Here is a 15801-nt window from a genome sequence, read left to right as displayed (position 1 = left end):
TGGACTAGAGTTTGTTACAAGGCATAGGGCAGAATCCAAAGTCACCTTGATCAGGTTTCAATAGTTTAATAAAGCCACAACAGAGCTTTTTCAACCCCAGTCAAAATGTTACCTTTAACTTAAGCCCGATATTGCACATCATTGCTTAAAGAACAGTTCCTCCTTGACGTATGTTGGTGGCAGCATCAGACTGTGAGAATTTGTCCCCACAACAGGCTCTGGAGAACTTATAAGACTAGAGGGAGGAGTGCATGCTGCAAGCTCCAGTTAAGTCCTAAAGGAAATTCTTGTGCGGTGTGCTAGAAATTTGAAAATTGAGAAAAAACTTGTTTTCCCATAAAACATACTTGACAAATCAGAGCCCCAAACAACAGAAAAAAAAAATATTTAAAAACGATGAACAATTTGAGGGCCACCTGCTACTTTGCTCTGTATGGGTGGTGGAGTTAGTGTGCCCCAATGGGCCAACATATGTTAAGCCCTCTTCACCCAATGAAGAGGCTTTTCAGCAAGCCAGAGATTTTCATGGGATGTTGTTTCTTCCGGAGGACTGTCTTATGATATCGAGCAGTTAACCAGAGTTTCACAGAAAGATTCATCAAGGATACAGGAGGTCCATACTGTCCAGTGTCCAAGCATCCAAAGGCAGAGCGATCATACCCTTAAGCTCCCATTTCAAGTGCAGACTGTCATATCAGCAACCAGGATGGCCGAGTGGTTAAGGCGTTGGACTTAAGATCCAATGGATATATATCCGCGTGGGTTCGAACCCCACTCCTGGTAAACTTTCTTGACGTCACTGAATGTCAAACAATGCCTTCTGCGTGCTATCCTGCACAAAACTCTTGGTATACTTCTGGCATCTTACGCCTCTAAGAAATCCTACAAGGAGTGTTTTTATCAGTCATATCTCCAAACTAATATCAATGTGTGATCTTTCAGCTTTTTGAAACAGTTCACAAGAAACATTGAGCTTCCTGGAAATGTACTTGTGGAGATGTGAATGCTTACAATCACCGGTATGGCATTCATTATGCTTTTGAGATTACTGCAAACACTGCTGCAAGTTTTGATTTTCTGCCAATCTGTTTCTTCAATACCACATGCCATCAGTAGAGGGACTCATTGTGAGGACTCTTGTCTGCAGCTATACCCAAGAATGGCATTGTGAGGTTAAAGCGCTAACAAAGAATTTACACAAATCCAACTGCAAAAGTTGCCAAAACCTGCAAGAAGTGTTTTCCACCAGCTGCAGTTTTCTAAGAGAGAACTATGCAGAAAGCCACTGGAAAGTAAAACTGGATTAACACATGGACTAGAGTTTGTTACAAGGCATAGGGCAGAATCCAAAGTCACCTTGATCAGGTTTCAATAGTTTAATAAAGCCACAACAGAGCTTTTTCAACCCCAGTCAAAATGTTACCTTTAACTTAAGCCCGATATTGCACATCATTGCTTAAAGAACAGTTCCTCCTTGACGTATGTTGGTGGCAGCATCAGACTGTGAGAATTTGTCCCCACAACAGGCTCTGGAGAACTTATAAGACTAGAGGGAGGAGTGCATGCTGCAAGCTCCAGTTAAGTCCTAAAGGAAATTCTTGTGCGGTGTGCTAGAAATTTGAAAATTGAGAAAAAACTTGTTTTCCCATAAAACATACTTGACAAATCAGAGCCCCAAACAACAGAAAAAAAAAATATTTAAAAACGATGAACAATTTGAGGGTCACCTGCTACTTTGCTCTGTATGGGTGGTGGAGTTAGTGTGCCCCAATGGGCCAACATATGTTAAGCCCTCTTCACCCAATGAAGAGGCTTTTCAGCAAGCCAGAGATTTTCATGGGATGTTGTTTCTTCCGGAGGACTGTCTTATGATATCGAGCAGTTAACCAGAGTTTCACAGAAAGATTCATCAAGGATACAGGAGGTCCATACTGTCCAGTGTCCAAGCATCCAAAGGCAGAGCGATCATACCCTTAAGCTCCCATTTCAAGTGCAGACTGTCATATCAGCAACCAGGATGGCCGAGTGGTTAAGGCGTTGGACTTAAGATCCAATGGATATATATCCGCGTGGGTTCAAACCCCACTCCTGGTAAACTTTCTTGACGTCACTGAATGTCAAACAATGCCTTCTGCGCGCTATCCTGCACAAAACTCTTGGTATACTTCTGGCATCTTACGCCTCTAAGAAATCCTACAAGGAGTGTTTTTATCAGTCATATCTCCAAACTAATATCAATGTGTGATCTTTCAGCTTTTTGAAACAGTTCACAAGAAACATTGAGCTTCCTGGAAATGTACTTGTGGAGATGTGAATGCTTACAATCACCGGTATCGCATTTATTATGCTTTTGAGATTACTGCAAACACTGCTGCAAGTTTTGATTTTCTGCCAATCTGTTTCTTCAATACCACATGCCATCAGTAGAGGGACTCATTGTGAGGACTCTTGTCTGCAGCTATACCCAAGAATGGCATTGTGAGGTTAAAGCGCTAACAAAGAATTTACACAAATCCAACTGCAAAAGTTGCCAAAACCTGCAAGAAGTGTTTTCCACCAGCTGCAGTTTTCTAAGAGAGAACTATGCAGAAAGCCACTGGAAAGTAAAACTGGATTAACACATGGACTAGAGTTTGTTACAAGGCATAGGGCAGAATCCAAAGTCACCTTGATCAGGTTTCAATAGTTTAATAAAGCCACAACAGAGCTTTTTCAACCCCAGTCAAAATGTTATCTTTAACTTAAGCCCGATATTGCACATCATTGTTAAAAGAACAGTTCCTCCTTGTCGTATGTTGGTGGCAGCATCAGACTGTGAGAATTTGTCCCCACAACAGGCTCTGGAGAACTTATAAGACTAGAGGGAGGAGTTGCATGCTGCAAGCTCCAGTTAAGTCCTAAAGGAAATTCTTGTGCGGTGTGCTAGAAATTTGAAAATTGAGAAAAAACTTGTTTTCCCATAAAACATACTTGACAAATCAGAGCCCCAAACAACAGAAAAAAAAAATATTTAAAAACGATGAACAATTTGAGGGTCACCTGCTACTTTGCTCTGTATGGGTGGTGGAGTTAGTGTGCCCCAATGGGCCAACATATGTTAAGCCCTCTTCACTTAATGAAGAGGCTTTTCAGCAAGCCAGAGATTTTCATGGGATGTTGTTTCTTCCGGAGGACTGTCTTATGATATCAAGCAGTTAACCAGAGTTTCACAGAAAGATTCATCAAGGATACAGGAGGTCCATACTGTCCAGTGTCCAAGCATCCAAAGGCAGAGCGATCATACCCTTAAGCTCCCAATTCAAGTGCAGATTGTCACATCAGCAACCAGGATGGCCGAGTGGTTAAGGCGTTGGACTTAAGATCCAATGGATATATATCCGCGTGGGTTCGAACCCCACTCCTGGTAAACTTTCTTGACGTCACTGAATGTCAAACAATGCCTTCTGCGCGCTATCCTGCACAAAACTCTTGGTATACTTCTGGCATCTTACGCCTCTAAGAAATCCTACAAGGAGTGTTTTTATCAGTCATATCTCCAAACTAATATCAATGTGTGATCTTTCAGCTTTTTGAAACAGTTCACAAGAAACATTGAGCTTCCTGGAAATGTACTTGTGGAGATGTGAATGCTTACAATCACCGGTATGGCATTCATTATGCTTTTGAGATTACTGCAAACACTGCTGCAAGTTTTGATTTTCTGCCAATCTGTTTCTTCAATACCACATGCCATCAGTAGAGGGACTCATTGTGAGGACTCTTGTCTGCAGCTATACCCAAGAATGGCATTGTGAGGTTAAAGCGCTAACAAAGAATTTACACAAATCCAACTGCAAAAGTTGCCAAAACCTGCAAGAAGTGTTTTCCACCAGCTGCAGTTTTCTAAGAGAGAACTATGCAGAAAGCCACTGGAAAGTAAAACTGGATTAACACATGGACTAGAGTTTGTTACAAGGCATAGGGCAGAATCCAAAGTCACCTTGATCAGGTTTCAATAGTTTAATAAAGCCACAACAGAGCTTTTTCAACCCCAGTCAAAATGTTATCTTTAACTTAAGCCCGATATTGCACATCATTGCTTAAAGAACAGTTCCTCCTTGACGTATGTTGGTGGCAGCATCAGACTGTGAGAATTTGTCCCCACAACAGGCTCTGGAGAGCTTAGAAGACTAGAGGAAGGAGTGCATGCTGCAAGCTCCAGTTAAGTCCTAGGAGAAATTATTGCGCGGTGTGCTAGAAATTTGAAAATTGAGAAAAAACTTGTTTTCCCATAAAACATACTTGACAAATCAGAGCCCCAAACAACAGAAAAAAAATATTTAAAAACGATGAACAATTTGAGGGTCACCTGCTACTTTGCTCTGTATGGGTGGTGGAGTTAGTGTGCCCCAATGGGCCAACATATGTTAAGCCCTCTTCACCCAATGAAGAGGCTTTTCAGCAAGCCAGAGATTTTCATGGGATGTTGTTTCTTCCGGAGGACTGTCTTATGATATCGAGCAGTTAACCAGAGTTTCACAGAAAGATTCATCAAGGATACAGGAGGTCCATACTGTCCAGTGTCCAAGCATCCAAAGGCAGAGCGATCATACCCTTAAGCTCCCAATTCAAGTGCAGATTGTCACATCAGCAACCAGGATGGCCGAGTGGTTAAGGCGTTGGACTTAAGATCCAATGGATATATATCCGCGTGGGTTCGAACCCCACTCCTGGTAAACTTTCTTGACGTCACTGAATGTCAAACAATGCCTTCTGCGCGCTATCCTGCACAAAACTCTTGGTATACTTCTGGCATCTTACGCCTCTAAGAAATCCTACAAGGAGTGTTTTTATCAGTCATATCTCCAAACTAATATCAATGTGTGATCTTTCAGCTTTTTGAAACAGTTCACAAGAAACATTGAGCTTCCTGGAAATGTACTTGTGGAGATGTGAATGCTTACAATCACCGGTATGGCATTCATTATGCTTTTGAGATTACTGCAAACACTGCTGCAAGTTTTGATTTTCTGCCAATCTGTTTCTTCAATACCACATGCCATCAGTAGAGGGACTCATTGTGAGGACTCTTGTCTGCAGCTATACCCAAGAATGGCATTGTGAGGTTAAAGCGCTAACAAAGAATTTACACAAATCCAACTGCAAAAGTTGCCAAAACCTGCAAGAAGTGTTTTCCACCAGCTGCAGTTTTCTAAGAGAGAACTATGCAGAAAGCCACTGGAAAGTAAAACTGGATTAACACATGGACTAGAGTTTGTTACAAGGCATAGGGCAGAATCCAAAGTCACCTTGATCAGGTTTCAATAGTTTAATAAAGCCACAACAGAGCTTTTTCAACCCCAGTCAAAATGTTATCTTTAACTTAAGCCCGATATTGCACATCATTGCTTAAAGAACAGGTCCTCCTTGACGTATGTTGGTGGCAGCATCAGACTGTGAGAATTTGTCCCCACAACAGGCTCTGGAGAGCTTAGAAGACTAGAGGAAGGAGTGCATGCTGCAAGCTCCAGTTAAGTCCTAGAAGAAATTATTGCGCGGTGTGCTAGAAATTTGAAAATTGAGAAAAAACTTGTTTTCCCATAAAACATACTTGACAAATCAGAGCCCCAAACAACAGAAAAAAATATATTTAAAAACGATGAACAATTTGAGGGTCACCTGCTACTTTGCTCTGTATGGGTGGTGGAGTTAGTGTGCCCCAATGGGCCAACATATGTTAAGCCCTCTTCACCCAATGAAGAGGCTTTTCAGCAAGCCAGAGATTTTCATGGGATGTTGTTTCTTCCGGAGGACTGTCTTATGATATCGAGCAGTTAACCAGAGTTTCACAGAAAGATTCATCAAGGATACAGGAGGTCCATACTGTCCAGTGTCCAAGCATCCAAAGGCAGAGCGATCATACCCTTAAGCTCCCAATTCAAGTGCAGATTGTCACATCAGCAACCAGGATGGCCGAGTGGTTAAGGCGTTGGACTTAAGATCCAATGGATATATATCCGCGTGGGTTCGAACCCCACTCCTGGTAAACTTTCTTGACGTCACTGAATGTCAAACAATGCCTTCTGCGCGCTATCCTGCACAAAACTCTTGGTATACTTCTGGCATCTTACGCCTCTAAGAAATCCTACAAGGAGTGTTTTTATCAGTCATATCTCCAAACTAATATCAATGTGTGATCTTTCAGCTTTTTGAAACAGTTCACAAGAAACATTGAGCTTCCTGGAAATGTACTTGTGGAGATGTGAATGCTTACAATCACCGGTATGGCATTCATTATGCTTTTGAGATTACTGCAAACACTGCTGCAAGTTTTGATTTTCTGCCAATCTGTTTCTTCAATACCACATGCCATCAGTAGAGGGACTCATTGTGAGGACTCTTGTCTGCAGCTATACCCAAGAATGGCATTGTGAGGTTAAAGCGCTAACAAAGAATTTACACAAATCCAACTGCAAAAGTTGCCAAAACCTGCAAGAAGTGTTTTCCACCAGCTGCAGTTTTCTAAGAGAGAACTATGCAGAAAGCCACTGGAAAGTAAAACTGGATTAACACATGGACTAGAGTTTGTTACAAGGCATAGGGCAGAATCCAAAGTCACCTTGATCAGGTTTCAATAGTTTAATAAAGCCACAACAGAGCTTTTTCAACCCCAGTCAAAATGTTATCTTTAACTTAAGCCCGATATTGCACATCATTGCTTAAAGAACAGGTCCTCCTTGACGTATGTTGGTGGCAGCATCAGACTGTGAGAATTTGTCCCCACAACAGGCTCTGGAGAGCTTAGAAGACTAGAGGAAGGAGTGCATGCTGCAAGCTCCAGTTAAGTCCTAGAAGAAATTATTGCGCGGTGTGCTAGAAATTTGAAAATTGAGAAAAAACTTGTTTTCCCATAAAACATACTTGACAAATCAGAGCCCCAAACAACAGAAAAAAAATATTTAAAAACGATGAACAATTTGAGGGTCACCTGCTACTTTGCTCTGCATGGGTGGTGGAGTTAGTGTGCCCCAATGGGCCAACATATGTTAAGCCCTCTTCACCCAATGAAGAGGCTTTTCAGCAAGCCAGAGATTTTCATGGGATGTTGTTTCTTCCGGAGGACTGTCTTATGATATCGAGCAGTTAACCAGAGTTTCACAGAAAGATTCATCAAGGATACAGGAGGTCCATACTGTCCAGTGTCCAAGCATCCAAAGGCAGAGCGATCATACCCTTAAGCTCCCAATTCAAGTGCAGATTGTCACATCAGCAACCAGGATGGCCGAGTGGTTAAGGCGTTGGACTTAAGATCCAATGGATATATATCCGCGTGGGTTCGAACCCCACTCCTGGTAAACTTTCTTGACGTCACTGAATGTCAAACAATGCCTTCTGCGCGCTATCCTGCACAAAACTCTTGGTATACTTCTGGCATCTTACGCCTCTAAGAAATCCTACAAGGAGTGTTTTTATCAGTCATATCTCCAAACTAATATCAATGTGTGATCTTTCAGCTTTTTGAAACAGTTTACAAGAAACATTGAGCTTCCTGGAAATGTACTTGTGGAGATGTGAATGCTTACAATCACCGGTATGGCATTCATTATGCTTTTGAGATTACTGCAAACACTGCAGCAAGTTTTGATTTTCTGCCAATCTGTTTCTTCAATACCACATGCCATCAGTAGAGGGACTCATTGTGAGGACTCTTGTCTGCAGCTATACCCAAGAATGGCATTGTGAGGTTAAAGCGCTAACAAAGAATTTACACAAATCCAACTGCAAAAGTTGCCAAAACCTGCAAGAAGTGTTTTCCACCAGCTGCAGTTTTCTAAGAGAGAACTATGCAGAAAGCCACTGGAAAGTAAAACTGGATTAACACATGGACTAGAGTTTGTTACAAGGCATAGGGCAGAATCCAAAGTCACCTTGATCAGGTTTCAATAGTTTAATAAAGCCACAACAGAGCTTTTTCAACCCCAGTCAAAATGTTATCTTTAACTTAAGCCCGATATTGCACATCATTGCTTAAAGAACAGTTCCTCCTTGACGTATGTTGGTGGCAGCATCAGACTGTGAGAATTTGTCCCCACAACAGGCTCTGGAGAACGTATAAGACTAGAGGGAGGAGTGCATGCTGCAAGCTCCAGTTAAGTCCTAAAGGAAATTCTTGTGCGGTGTGCTAGAAATTTGAAAATTGAGAAAAAACTTGTTTTCCCATAAAACATACTTGACAAATCAGAGCCCCAAACAACAGAAAAAAAAATATTTAAAAACGATGAACAATTTGAGGGTCACCTGCTACTTTGCTCTGTATGGGTGGTGGAGTTAGTGTGCCCCAATGGGCCAACATATGTTAAGCCCTCTTCACCCAATGAAGAGGCTTTTCAGCAAGCCAGAGATTTTCATGGGATGTTGTTTCTTCCGGAGGACTGTCTTATGATATCGAGCAGTTAACCAGAGTTTCACAGAAAGATTCATCAAGGATACAGGAGGTCCATACTGTCCAGTGTCCAAGCATCCAAAGGCAGAGCGATCATACCCTTAAGCTCCCATTTCAAGTGCAGACTGTCATATCAGCAACCAGGATGGCCGAGTGGTTAAGGCGTTGGACTTAAGATCCAATGGATATATATCCGCGTGGGTTCGAACCCCACTCCTGGTAAACTTTCTTGACATCACTGAATGTCAAACAATGCCTTCTGCGCGCTATCCTGCACAAAACTCTTGGTATTCTTCTGGCATCTTACGCCTCTAAGAAATCCTACAAGGAGTGTTTTTATCAGTCATATCTCCAAACTAATATCAATGTGTGATCTTTCAGCTTTTTGAAACAGTTCACAAGAAACATTGAGCTTCCTGGAAATGTACTTGTGGAGATGTGAATGCTTACAATCACCGGTATGGCATTCATTATGCTTTTGAGATTACTGCAAACACTGCTGCAAGTTTTGATTTTCTGCCAATCTGTTTCTTCAATACCACATGCCATCAGTAGAGGGACTCATTGTGAGGACTCTTGTCTGCAGCTATACCCAAGAATGGCATTGTGAGGTTAAAGCGCTAACAAAGAATTTACACAAATCCAACTGCAAAAGTTGCCAAAACCTGCAAGAAGTGTTTTCCACCAGCTGCAGTTTTCTAAGAGAGAACTATGCAGAAAGCCACTGGAAAGTAAAACTGGATTAACACATGGACTAGAGTTTGTTACAAGGCATAGGGCAGAATCCAAAGTCACCTTGATCAGGTTTCAATAGTTTAATAAAGCCACAACAGAGCTTTTTCAACCCCAGTCAAAATGTTATCTTTAACTTAAGCCCGATATTGCACATCATTGCTTAAAGAACAGTTCCTACTTGACGTATGTTGGTGGCAGCATCAGACTGTGAGAATTTGTCCCCACAACAGGCTCTGGAGAACTTATAAGACTAGAGGGAGGAGTGCATGCTGCAAGCTCCAGTTAAGTCCTAAAGGAAATTCTTGTGCGGTGTGCTAGAAATTTGAAAATTGAGAAAAAACTTGTTTTCCCATAAAACATACTTGACAAATCAGAGCCCCAAACAACAGAAAAAAAAATATTTAAAAACGATGAACAATTTGAGGGTCACCTGCTACTTTGCTCTGTATGGGTGGTGGAGTTAGTGTGCCCCAATGGGCCAACATATGTTAAGCCCTCTTCACCCAATGAAGAGGCTTTTCAGCAAGCCAGAGATTTTCATGGGATGTTGTTTCTTCCGGAGGACTGTCTTATGATATCAAGCAGTTAACCAGAGTTTCACAGAAAGATTCATCAAGGATACAGGAGGTCCATACTGTCCAGTGTCCAAGCATCCAAAGGCAGAGCGATCATACCCTTAAGCTCCCAATTCAAGTGCAGATTGTCACATCAGCAACCAGGATGGCCGAGTGGTTAAGGCGTTGGACTTAAGATCCAATGGATATATATCCGCGTGGGTTCGAACCCCACTCCTGGTAAACTTTCTTGACGTCACTGAATGTCAAACAATGCCTTCTGCGCGCTATCCTGCACAAAACTCTTGGTATACTTCTGGCATCTTACGCCTCTAAGAAATCCTACAAGGAGTGTTTTTATCAGTCATATCTCCAAACTAATATCAATGTGTGATCTTTCAGCTTTTTGAAACAGTTCACAAGAAACATTGAGCTTCCTGGAAATGTACTTGTGGAGATGTGAATGCTTACAATCACCGGTATGGCATTCATTATGCTTTTGAGATTACTGCAAACACTGCTGCAAGTTTTGATTTTCTGCCAATCTGTTTCTTCAATACCACATGCCATCAGTAGAGGGACTCATTGTGAGGACTCTTGTCTGCAGCTATACCCAAGAATGGCATTGTGAGGTTAAAGCGCTAACAAAGAATTTACACAAATCCAACTGCAAAAGTTGCCAAAACCTGCAAGAAGTGTTTTCCACCAGCTGCAGTTTTCTAAGAGAGAACTATGCAGAAAGCCACTGGAAAGTAAAACTGGATTAACACATGGACTAGAGTTTGTTACAAGGCATAGGGCAGAATCCAAAGTCACCTTGATCAGGTTTCAATAGTTTAATAAAGCCACAACAGAGCTTTTTCAACCCCAGTCAAAATGTTATCTTTAACTTAAGCCCGATATTGCACATCATTGCTTAAAGAACAGTTCCTACTTGACGTATGTTGGTGGCAGCATCAGACTGTGAGAATTTGTCCCCACAACAGGCTCTGGAGAACTTATAAGACTAGAGGGAGGAGTGCATGCTGCAAGCTCCAGTTAAGTCCTAAAGGAAATTCTTGTGCGGTGTGCTAGAAATTTGAAAATTGAGAAAAAACTTGTTTTCCCATAAAACATACTTGACAAATCAGAGCCCCAAACAACAGAAAAAAAAATATTTAAAAACGATGAACAATTTGAGGGTCACCTGCTACTTTGCTCTGTATGGGTGGTGGAGTTAGTGTGCCCCAATGGGCCAACATATGTTAAGCCCTCTTTACCCAATGAAGAGGCTTTTCAGCAAGCCAGAGATTTTCATGGGATGTTGTTTCTTCCGGAGGACTGTCTTATGATATCGAGCAGTTAACCAGAGTTTCACAGAAAGATTCATCAAGGATACAGGAGGTCCATACTGTCCAGTGTCCAAGCATCCAAAGGCAGAGCGATCATACCCTTAAGCTCCCATTTCAAGTGCAGACTGTCATATCAGCAACCAGGATGGCCGAGTGGTTAAGGCGTTGGACTTAAGATCCAATGGATATATATCCGCGTGGGTTCGAACCCCACTCCTGGTAAACTTTCTTGACGTCACTGAATGTCAAACAATGCCTTCTGCGTGCTATCCTGCACAAAACTCTTGGTATACTTCTGGCATCTTACGCCTCTAAGAAATCCTACAAGGAGTGTTTTTATCAGTCATATCTCCAAACTAATATCAATGTGTGATCTTTCAGCTTTTTGAAACAGTTCACAAGAAACATTGAGCTTCCTGGAAATGTACTTGTGGAGATGTGAATGCTTACAATCACCGGTATGGCATTCATTATGCTTTTGAGATTACTGCAAACACTGCTGCAAGTTTTGATTTTCTGCCAATCTGTTTCTTCAATACCACATGCCATCAGTAGAGGGACTCATTGTGAGGACTCTTGTCTGCAGCTATACCCAAGAATGGCATTGTGAGGTTAAAGCGCTAACAAAGAATTTACACAAATCCAACTGCAAAAGTTGCCAAAACCTGCAAGAAGTGTTTTCCACCAGCTGCAGTTTTCTAAGAGAGAACTATGCAGAAAGCCACTGGAAAGTAAAACTGGATTAACACATGGACTAGAGCTTGTTACAAGGCATAGGGCAGAATCCAAAGTCACCTTGATCAGGTTTCAATAGTTTAATAAAGCCACAACAGAGCTTTTTCAACCCCAGTCAAAATGTTATCTTTAACTTAAGCCCGATATTGCACATCATTGCTTAAAGAACAGTTCCTACTTGACGTATGTTGGTGGCAGCATCAGACTGTGAGAATTTGTCCCCACAACAGGCTCTGGAGAACTTATAAGACTAGAGGGAGGAGTGCATGCTGCAAGCTCCAGTTAAGTCCTAAAGGAAATTCTTGTGCGGTGTGCTAGAAATTTGAAAATTGAGAAAAAACTTGTTTTCCCATAAAACATACTTGACAAATCAGAGCCCCAAACAACAGAAAAAAAAAATATTTAAAAACGATGAACAATTTGAGGGTCACCTGCTACTTTGCTCTGTATGGGTGGTGGAGTTAGTGTGCCCCAATGGGCCAACATATGTTAAGCCCTCTTCACCCAATGAAGAGGCTTTTCAGCAAGCCAGAGATTTTCATGGGATGTTGTTTCTTCCGGAGGACTGTCTTATGATATCGAGCAGTTAACCAGAGTTTCACAGAAAGATTCATCAAGGATACAGGAGGTCCATACTGTCCAGTGTCCAAGCATCCAAAGGCAGAGCGATAATACCCTTAAGCTCCCAATTCAAGTGCAGATTGTCACATCAGCAACCAGGATGGCCGAGTGGTTAAGGCGTTGGACTTAAGATCCAATGGATATATATCTGCGTGGGTTCGAACCCCACTCCTGGTAAACTTTCTTGACGTCACTGAATGTCAAACAATGCCTTCTGCGCGCTATCCTGCACAAAACTCTTGGTATACTTCTGGCATCTTACGCCTCTAAGAAATCCTACAAGGAGTGTTTTTATCAGTCATATCTCCAAACTAATATCAATGTGTGATCTTTCAGCTTTTTGAAACAGTTCACAAGAAACATTGAGCTTCCTGGAAATGTACTTGTGGAGATGTGAATGCTTACAATCACCGGTATGGCATTCATTATGCTTTTGAGATTACTGCAAACACTGCTGCAAGTTTTGATTTTCTGCCAATCTGTTTCTTCAATACCACATGCCATCAGTAGAGGGACTCATTGTGAGGACTCTTGTCTGCAGCTATACCCAAGAATGGCATTGTGAGGTTAAAGCGCTAACAAAGAATTTACACAAATCCAACTGCAAAAGTTGCCAAAACCTGCAAGAAGTGTTTTCCACCAGCTGCAGTTTTCTAAGAGAGAACTATGCAGAAAGCCACTGGAAAGTAAAACTGGATTAACACATGGACTAGAGTTTGTTACAAGGCATAGGGCAGAATCCAAAGTCACCTTGATCAGGTTTCAATAGTTTAATAAAGCCACAACAGAGCTTTTTCAACCCCAGTCAAAATGTTATCTTTAACTTAAGCCCGATATTGCACATCATTGCTTAAAGAACAGTTCCTACTTGACGTATGTTGGTGGCAGCATCAGACTGTGAGAATTTGTCCCCACAACAGGCTCTGGAGAACTTATAAGACTAGAGGGAGGAGTGCATGCTGCAAGCTCCAGTTAAGTCCTAAAGGAAATTCTTGTGCGGTGTGCTAGAAATTTGAAAATTGAGAAAAAACTTGTTTTCCCATAAAACATACTTGACAAATCAGAGCCCCAAACAACAGAAAAAAAAATATTTAAAAACGATGAACAATTTGAGGGTCACCTGCTACTTTGCTCTGTATGGGTGGTGGAGTTAGTGTGCCCCAATGGGCCAACATATGTTAAGCCCTCTTCACCCAATGAAGAGGCTTTTCAGCAAGCCAGAGATTTTCATGGGATGTTGTTTCTTCCGGAGGACTGTCTTATGATATCGAGCAGTTAACCAGAGTTTCACAGAAAGATTCATCAAGGATACAGGAGGTCCATACTGTCCAGTGTCCAAGCATCCAAAGGCAGAGCGATCATACCCTTAAGCTCCCATTTCAAGTGCAGACTGTCATATCAGCAACCAGGATGGCCGAGTGGTTAAGGCGTTGGACTTAAGATCCAATGGATATATATCCGCGTGGGTTCGAACCCCACTCCTGGTAAACTTTCTTGACGTCACTGAATGTCAAAAAATGCCTTCTGCGTGCTATCCTGCACAAAACTCTTGGTATACTTCTGGCATCTTACGCCTCTAAGAAATCCTACAAGGAGTGTTTTTATCAGTCATATCTCCAAACTAATATCAATGTGTGATCTTTCAGCTTTTTGAAACAGTTCACAAGAAACATTGAGCTTCCTGGAAATGTACTTGTGGAGATGTGAATGCTTACAATCACCGGTATGGCATTCATTATGCTTTTGAGATTACTGCAAACACTGCTGCAAGTTTTGATTTTCTGCCAATCTGTTTCTTCAATACCACATGCCATCAGTAGAGGGACTCATTGTGAGGACTCTTGTCTGCAGCTATACCCAAGAATGGCATTGTGAGGTTAAAGCGCTAACAAAGAATTTACACAAATCCAACTGCAAAAGTTGCCAAAACCTGCAAGAAGTGTTTTCCACCAGCTGCAGTTTTCTAAGAGAGAACTATGCAGAAAGCCACTGGAAAGTAAAACTGGATTAACACATGGACTAGAGCTTGTTACAAGGCATAGGGCAGAATCCAAAGTCACCTTGATCAGGTTTTAATAGTTTAATAAAGCCACAACAGAGCTTTTTCAACCCCAGTTAAAATGTTATCTTTAACTTAAGCCCGATATTGCACATCATTGCTTAAAGAACAGTTCCTACTTGACGTATGTTGGTGGCAGCATCAGACTGTGAGAATTTGTCCCCACAACAGGCTCTGGAGAACTTATAAGACTAGAGGGAGGAGTGCATGCTGCAAGCTCCAGTTAAGTCCTAAAGGAAATTCTTGTGCGGTGTGCTAGAAATTTGAAAATTGAGAAAAAACTTGTTTTCCCATAAAACATACTTGACAAATCAGAGCCCCAAACAACAGAAAAAAAAAATATTTAAAAACGATGAACAATTTGAGGGTCACCTGCTACTTTGCTCTGTATGGGTGGTGGAGTTAGTGTGCCCCAATGGGCCAACATATGTTAAGCCCTCTTCACCCAATGAAGAGGCTTTTCAGCAAGCCAGAGATTTTCATGGGATGTTGTTTCTTCCGGAGGACTGTCTTATGATATCGAGCAGTTAACCAGAGTTTCACAGAAAGATTCATCAAGGATACAGGAGGTCCATACTGTCCAGTGTCCAAGCATCCAAAGGCAGAGCGATCATACCCTTAAGCTCCCAATTCAAGTGCAGATTGTCACATCAGCAACCAGGATGGCCGAGTGGTTAAGGCGTTGGACTTAAGATCCAATGGATATATATCCGCGTGGGTTCGAACCCCACTCCTGGTAAACTTTCTTGACGTCACTGAATGTCAAACAATGCCTTCTGCGCGCTATCCTGCACAAAACTCTTGGTATACTTCTGGCATCTTACGCCTCTAAGAAATCCTACAAGGAGTGTTTTTATCAGTCATATCTCCAAACTAATATCAATGTGTGATCTTTCAGCTTTTTGAAACAGTTCACAAGAAACATTGAGCTTCCTGGAAATGTACTTGTGGAGATGTGAATGCTTACAATCACCGGTATGGCATTCATTATGCTTTTGAGATTACTGCAAACACTGCTGCAAGTTTTGATTTTCTGCCAATCTGTTTCTTCAATACCACATGCCATCAGTAGAGGGACTCATTGTGAGGACTCTTGTCTGCAGCTATACCCAAGAATGGCATTGTGAGGTTAAAGCGCTAACAAAGAATTTACACAAATCCAACTGCAAAAGTTGCCAAAACCTGCAAGAAGTGTTTTCCACCAGCTGCAGTTTTCTAAGAGAGAACTATGCAGAAAGCCACTGGAAAGTAAAACTGGATTAACACATGGACTAGAGTTTGTTACAAGGCATAGGGCAGAATCCAAAGTCACCTTGATCAGGTTTCAATAGTTTAATAAAGCCA

The 15801-nt window shown here is 41.7% G+C and overlaps 12 non-coding genes across 12 annotated transcripts; all 12 read left to right on the top strand.

Moving 5' to 3' along the window:
• The first annotated feature begins 700 nt into the window (after positions 1 to 700).
• TRNAL-UAA (transfer RNA leucine (anticodon UAA)) lies at positions 701 to 783 on the top strand. Its single transcript has one exon. It is a non-coding gene; the product is annotated as a tRNA-Leu (tRNA).
• A 1228-nt stretch (positions 784 to 2011) lies between these two features.
• On the top strand, positions 2012 to 2094 carry TRNAL-UAA (transfer RNA leucine (anticodon UAA)). The gene has a single exon. It is a non-coding gene; the product is annotated as a tRNA-Leu (tRNA).
• Positions 2095 to 3323: 1229 nt separating this feature from the next.
• Positions 3324 to 3406, top strand: TRNAL-UAA (transfer RNA leucine (anticodon UAA)). Its single transcript has one exon. It is a non-coding gene; the product is annotated as a tRNA-Leu (tRNA).
• Positions 3407 to 4632: 1226 nt separating this feature from the next.
• Positions 4633 to 4715, top strand: TRNAL-UAA (transfer RNA leucine (anticodon UAA)). The gene has a single exon. It is a non-coding gene; the product is annotated as a tRNA-Leu (tRNA).
• A 1227-nt stretch (positions 4716 to 5942) lies between these two features.
• On the top strand, positions 5943 to 6025 carry TRNAL-UAA (transfer RNA leucine (anticodon UAA)). Its single transcript has one exon. It is a non-coding gene; the product is annotated as a tRNA-Leu (tRNA).
• A 1226-nt stretch (positions 6026 to 7251) lies between these two features.
• TRNAL-UAA (transfer RNA leucine (anticodon UAA)) lies at positions 7252 to 7334 on the top strand. The gene has a single exon. It is a non-coding gene; the product is annotated as a tRNA-Leu (tRNA).
• Positions 7335 to 8561: 1227 nt separating this feature from the next.
• Positions 8562 to 8644, top strand: TRNAL-UAA (transfer RNA leucine (anticodon UAA)). Its single transcript has one exon. It is a non-coding gene; the product is annotated as a tRNA-Leu (tRNA).
• A 1227-nt stretch (positions 8645 to 9871) lies between these two features.
• On the top strand, positions 9872 to 9954 carry TRNAL-UAA (transfer RNA leucine (anticodon UAA)). Its single transcript has one exon. It is a non-coding gene; the product is annotated as a tRNA-Leu (tRNA).
• A 1227-nt stretch (positions 9955 to 11181) lies between these two features.
• TRNAL-UAA (transfer RNA leucine (anticodon UAA)) lies at positions 11182 to 11264 on the top strand. Its single transcript has one exon. It is a non-coding gene; the product is annotated as a tRNA-Leu (tRNA).
• A 1228-nt stretch (positions 11265 to 12492) lies between these two features.
• On the top strand, positions 12493 to 12575 carry TRNAL-UAA (transfer RNA leucine (anticodon UAA)). Its single transcript has one exon. It is a non-coding gene; the product is annotated as a tRNA-Leu (tRNA).
• Positions 12576 to 13802: 1227 nt separating this feature from the next.
• TRNAL-UAA (transfer RNA leucine (anticodon UAA)) lies at positions 13803 to 13885 on the top strand. Its single transcript has one exon. It is a non-coding gene; the product is annotated as a tRNA-Leu (tRNA).
• A 1228-nt stretch (positions 13886 to 15113) lies between these two features.
• On the top strand, positions 15114 to 15196 carry TRNAL-UAA (transfer RNA leucine (anticodon UAA)). Its single transcript has one exon. It is a non-coding gene; the product is annotated as a tRNA-Leu (tRNA).
• Positions 15197 to 15801: the final 605 nt, after the last annotated feature.

Source organism: Hyperolius riggenbachi, chromosome 4 (genome assembly GCF_040937935.1).
Source record: "Hyperolius riggenbachi isolate aHypRig1 chromosome 4, aHypRig1.pri, whole genome shotgun sequence".
NCBI lineage: Eukaryota > Metazoa > Chordata > Amphibia > Anura > Hyperoliidae > Hyperolius > Hyperolius riggenbachi.
This window is presented reverse-complemented; position numbering and strand designations above follow the sequence as displayed.